The sequence below is a fragment of the Erinaceus europaeus genome, chromosome 2 (assembly GCF_950295315.1).
Source record: "Erinaceus europaeus chromosome 2, mEriEur2.1, whole genome shotgun sequence".
Classification (NCBI taxonomy): Eukaryota; Metazoa; Chordata; class Mammalia; order Eulipotyphla; family Erinaceidae; genus Erinaceus; species Erinaceus europaeus.
Window position 1 is genome coordinate 181543069 of NC_080163.1, and position 6000 is coordinate 181549068.

Sequence of the window (6000 nt, forward strand, 5' to 3'; positions counted from 1 at the left end):
AGACTTCAGGCTAACTCCATAGCTCTCCAGCATAAGTCTGAGCTGAGCAGTGCTCTGCTCTCACTCCCTTCTTCTTCTAGCATTTGCCCTTCTTCCGTAGCCAGTCAACAGCATCGGGTTGAGCCTGATGTAAAGTTTCGAGACCTCCTTTGAATCTGGAGAGGTGGCAGTCGTTGACTATGTGGGTCATAGTCTGTCTGGAGCCGCAGGGGCAGTTCGGGTCCTCTCTGGCTCCCCAGCGATGGAACATAGCGGCGCACCGGCCATGGCCTGTTCGATAGCGATTGAGGAGGGCCCAATCATAACGTGCTAGGTCAAAGCCGGGTTGACGCTTGCAGGGGTCTGTGAGGAGGTGTTTGTTCTTTACCTCAGCTGACTGCCAGCTCTGTTTCCAAGAGACTGGAACAGAGAAGTTCAGTGTATCACTCCCTGATACACATACTCATTTATTTATTTATCTACTTATTTTTACCAGATCCTTGCTCAGCCCTGAGACATGGTGTTGCAGGAAATTCAGAGCTTCAGGTAGGAGAGTCACTTTGCATCAGCATTATGATATCTGCCACTACCCATCTCCCTCTCTCTCTGTATCTGTCTCTATCCCTAGCTCAAGTCACTAAGCATTACTATAAAATAAAATGTGGTAAAATATAAGTGAATAAAGAGAGCTTGGGCAGAAGTGACTGTCTAGTAGTTATCATCATTCTGTTTTTTTTTTTAACCTATCTCTCATTCCTAAAAGTATTTAAAAAGTAAAGAAAAATAAAAATATTTTAAAAGAAGTCCTTGGGCTGGGAGACAGCTTAGTAGCTAGCATCTTCTCTCTGCTTTTCTCTGTGTCTCTTTCTCTGTCTTACTCTCCATATCTTGATATAACAATACAATAAAATATTTAAAATAAGAAGATCTAGTGCTTAGAAGCACTATTAGGAGTTCTGCCAAAGACTTTCTTGCCTGTGGCTTCAAGAACCCAGTTTCAATCCCTGACACCACCGTTACCTGGAGCTGACAGTGTTCTGGTGTTTTTCTGTCTGCTTTTCTCCTTGGCTCTGTGTCAGGAAAAGATAATGAAGACAATATTGGGGGAAATACTGGAGCCCTTTGGTTGGGTGTGCTTTCCTGTAAGGTGTATTCTGCTTCGTGTCCACAAGGCGGCGACATAATACAGCAGGGCCCCTGCTGGGCGGGCTTTGCTCCCACTGCACTGCCCTTTGGTTGGGACTAGTTGTTGCTTTGGGCAGGGTGCTTTCAGTCTGCTGGCAGGATTTGTTCTTGGGAGCTTCCTTCTCAGGAGAGAGGCAGGACATGGTTCATTGGGCAGAGCACCAGGCTTTCCAGGCTGAGGTGCCAGGTTCTCTGGCATTGTGTCATGTCCACTGAGACAGAAGGGTCTTGGAGCTCTGCCTTTGCTCCCCCGGTGTCTTTCCCATGGGCCAGTCCCTTTCAGTTTCCTGCACTGCTCCAACCCCCTTCCGGGAAATAAGTGATATGAGACCTTGTGCTGGGCTGCTGGGTTGTGAGGAACCCACTGGAGTTCCCAGAATCCCGACACAGGGTCAGGGCTGGAACCCCGTTCCACATCTGCAGAGGGAGGAGAGGTGAGGCAGGTCTGCGAGGGTCTTTCATTCCTTCCAGATCTCTGTCTCACCCCTTCTTCTCAAGTTCAGTGCTCTTTGAACTCAGAGATAAAGAAAAAATGGGAGGGTGTTGGGGAGAGGGTGGGGGAGCCTCGGGCATGCCTGGGTTCCTAGTGCTGGCACAAAGCCTCAGCAATCCACCAAGACATATCCAAACTAGAAAAGGAGGCCGGGGTAGACACCAGACTGGTTATGCAAAGTCATTCTCAGGCAGAGGCTCTGAAGTCCCAGGGTTAATTCCCAGCACCAGCAGAAGACAGCTGATCAGTGCTCTGGTTAAAAAAATAAACAGGAAAAATAAAAGAAAGAATGGAAAGGGGGAATAAAGTACAAACAATGGTATACTGTACCAAAGGAGAAGGCTCCAGGGTGGGGTTCAGGATTCAGACCCTGGAAGGTGATAGCAGTAGAGGACCTAGAAGGGGTTTATTTTTTTTTTTCTGAGAGCCCCTGAGGCCAGCAGCTACCACAAGGGGGCTGGGAGTGCATATATGTGTGAGTCCAGTTGGGGGGAGTTTTTAGCCCATGCGATTTCCTTTGGAGAAATGGTATGTAACTTTCTTTTTTTCCCTTTTTTTATAATTTATTTCTTTTTTATTTTATTTTATTTATTTATTCCCTTTTGTTGCCCTTGTTGCTTTTATTGTTGTAGTTATTATTGTTGTTGTCATTGTTGGATAGGACAGAGAGAAATGGAGAGAGGGAGGGGAAGACAGAGAGGAGGAGAGAAAGATAGACACCTGCAGACCTGCTTCACCGCCTGTGAAGCGACTCCCCTGCAGGTGGGGAGCCGGGGTTCGAACCGGGATCCTTATGCCGGTCCTTGTGCTTTGCGCCACCTGCGCTTAGCCCGCTGCACTACAGCCCAACTCTCAAATAATTTATTTCTTTATTGGGGAATTAATGCTTTACATTCAACAGTAAATACAATAGTTTGTACGTGCATAACATTCCCCAGATTCCCATTTAACAATACAACCCCCAGGGGTTTAATTATTATGTAGAAAACTGAGAATGGGGATAGGTAGCATAATGGTATGCAAACAGGCTCTCTGAGGGTCAGAAGTCCTATTTTCAATTCCCCACACCTCCATAAACCAGAGATGATTAGTGCTCTGGTAAATAATAATAAATATAAATAAAATATTGTAAAAAGAAAACAGAGAAATATACATAGTATTGTAGTTTGCTGTCAACGCTTAGCCATTAATGCCCCAATAAAAAAGTAGGATAATATTTGACAGAAAAAGACAATAAAAGGTTTATGGATAATAATAGAATAAAGGACAAACAATAAGAGTTAAAAGAAAGGAATATTAAAAGGGAGGGGCAAAGCACATCTGCAGGAACCCTCACAGGTGGTGCTGGGGATTGAACTGGTAGAATGAAGGACAATGCTTGTGCTTGTCTTGGACTAAAAGCAGAAAGTGAATGAATACAAGTTGCATAGCTGTGCACAGTGCCTGGGGTCAGGGTGGAGGTCACCCCAGCAGGAATCACTCAAAAGGTTTCATTCCCTTGAAGCTGTGGACCCAGGAAGGCTCTGAGCTGCCCCCCTCACATTGAGACAGGTTTCTGGTGTCCCAGGAGGTGGCCTTGGATGGTGAGGTCTGAGTTCCTCTGATATTTGTCTGAGCAAGAAATGCATGCTCTCTCTCTGTGTCTATCTCTCTGTCTCATTCTCTCGCCCTGTAGGTATGTTATAGGTAATAACTAACATCTTGAAAATGTTACATCCTAATTTGATGCCATTTTAAAGAAAATCAGAGAGAGAGGTAAGGAGGGGTGGAAATGACGTCTTGAAGATTGCTAACAGCTAGGAAACTGCAAAGTCCATAGAGCAGGAGCAGACTTTTCCCACTGCAAAGGCTGGGGGGGGGTGTCAGGGAATGAGTCTCCTCTTTTTCCAGGCTTGTGGAGAATTTGCATTTGCCATGCTGCACAGGAAGTCCCTCTTCTACAGGGGGAAAACAGATTTGTGTCTTTAACCAAGTAAGTCAAGAGAGGGGGTCACCGCAGTTAGGCCTGGGAAGGGCAGGTATGGAACTAGGTTTCTCAGGCGAAAGCATCAGTGTCTTGCTTAGAACTATGTGGCAGGCTGCTCTTTTCTGGGCCTGAATCAACAGTTTGTCGGCTCCTATTAATGGAAACTCTTGAAGGCCAGTCAGAAAGCTTACTGGTTAAGTAAAAAGCTTTCAGGCCTGAGGTTTCAAGGCCTCAGGCTGAGTGTCCAGCTCTCCAGCATGAGTCTGAGCTGAGCAGTGGTTTGCTCTCACTCTCTGAGTCATTTATTAATTTTATTCATTCATTAATTTTTTTATACTAGAGTCCTGCTCAGTGCTGCATCATGGTGAGTTAGGACCCAGAGAACTCCAGGGATGACAGTCTCTTTGCATCAGTGTTATGATTTTATCCCTGCCCATCTCACTCTCTCTGTATCTCTAGCTTTCTTACTAAACATAAGAATAAAATACAGGGAGTCGGGCGGTAGCACAGTGGGTTAAGGGTAGGTGGTGCAAAGTGCAAGGACCAGAGTAAGGATCCCTTTTCATGCCCCCGGCTCCCCACCTGCAGGGGAGTCGCTACACAGGCAGTGAAGCAGGTCTGCAGGTGTCTGTCTCTCCCCCTTTCTGTCTTCCCCTCCTGTCTCTATTTCTCTCTGTCCTATCCAACAACAAGAACAATAATAACTACAACAATAAAACAACAAGGGCAACAAAAGGGAATGAATGAATAAATAAATATAAAAAAGAATAAAATACAATATGAAAAAATTAAATTAAATGGATAGCTTAGGTAAAAGTGACTGCCTAGTATTTATCATCTTTCTCTCTTTAAACCCACCTCATTACTCAAAACAGGAACAAAGTAAAGTAAAATTATTTTAAATGAAATTCATTGACTATGAGAAGGCTTCATAGTATAATTTTCTCCCTGTCTCTCTTTATCTCTCTGTATCTCTGTTTCTGTCACTCTTCAGTTTCTGTCTCTTCATATGTAAATATAATAATATAAGTAATTCCAAATATTAAAAATAAAAAGACATTCTGATTATGAGCTATCATAAATAGTTCTTCTGACAATGAATTGCATGCCTGTGGCTTCAGTTTCAGTCCCTGGCACCCCCTTTAGCTTGAACTGACAGTGTTATGGTATTTCTCTGTGTTTTATCCCTGGATCTGTCAGGAAAAGAAAATGAAGAGAAAAATGAAGAGAAATACGGGAGCCCTTTGGTTGGCTCTAGTCTCCCATTAGGTGCATTCTGCTCTGTGTCCACAAGGCGGCGACATAACACAGCAGGGCCCCAGCTTGGTAGGCCTTGCTCCCACTGCACAGCCACTTGGTCTGGACTAGTTGCTGCTTTGGGCAGGGTGCTTGGAGTCTGCTGACAGGATTTGTCCCTGGGAGCTTCCTTCCCAGGAGCTAGAGAGAGGCAGAAAACAGGGTTCCCTGGGCAGAGCACCAGGCTTATGTGACTGAGGCCCCAGGTTCTTTGGCCTAACAGTGGTGCAAAAACTCTCTCATGCCTGAGTTCTGAAGTCCTAGGCTTAGTGCTTGAACCACCATAACTAGAACTGATCAGTGTGCTGGCAAAGAAGAAAAAAGAAAATAAAAACTAGAGAAAGAAGAAAAATAAAAAAGGGAAAGAGAATAAATAATGCAGACATAAATAGATAAAGGAAAGAAAGGTAGGAAGGAGGATAAAATGGGGAGAAAGCACAAATGCAGGATTCCCCACAGGAAGTGCTGGGGATTGAATTGGTAGAATGAAGGGCAAGGCTGGTGCTTGTCAGTGGGCCAGCAAGCAGAAAGGGCATCCAAGTTTCATAGCTGTGCACAGTGCCTGGGGTCAGGGTGGAGGTCACAGAAGCAGGGATCCTTCCAGGGGATTTATTCCATCCCAGCTGTAGAAGGCTCTCCGATGTAAGCAAAACTGTTCTGCTTTGAGCCATGTGGCAGGCTGCTCCTTTCTGGGCCTGAATCAACAGTCTGTTGGCTCCTGTTGAAAGAAGCCCTTGGGGGCCAAGCAAATACTTTAGTGGTCAAGTAAAAAGCTTTCATCATTGAGGTTTCAAGACATGAGGCTACTTCACAGTTCTCCAACATAAGTCTGAGCTGAGTAGTGCTCTGCTCTCAATCTGGGATTTTTTTTTTTACCAGAACCAGGATCCACCCGGCATCCTGCCACTGATGGAGCCTCAGAGCTTCAGAGATGGGAGTCTGCATCACCACTGTGACATCTGGCCCTGACCATGCCAGTGTCTCTGTAACTTCTCTAGGCTCTCTCACTCTCATTCCTAAGATAATATAATAAAACGGGATAAAATAGCAAATAAGAGAGGAGAGCATGGGCAGTTATCAT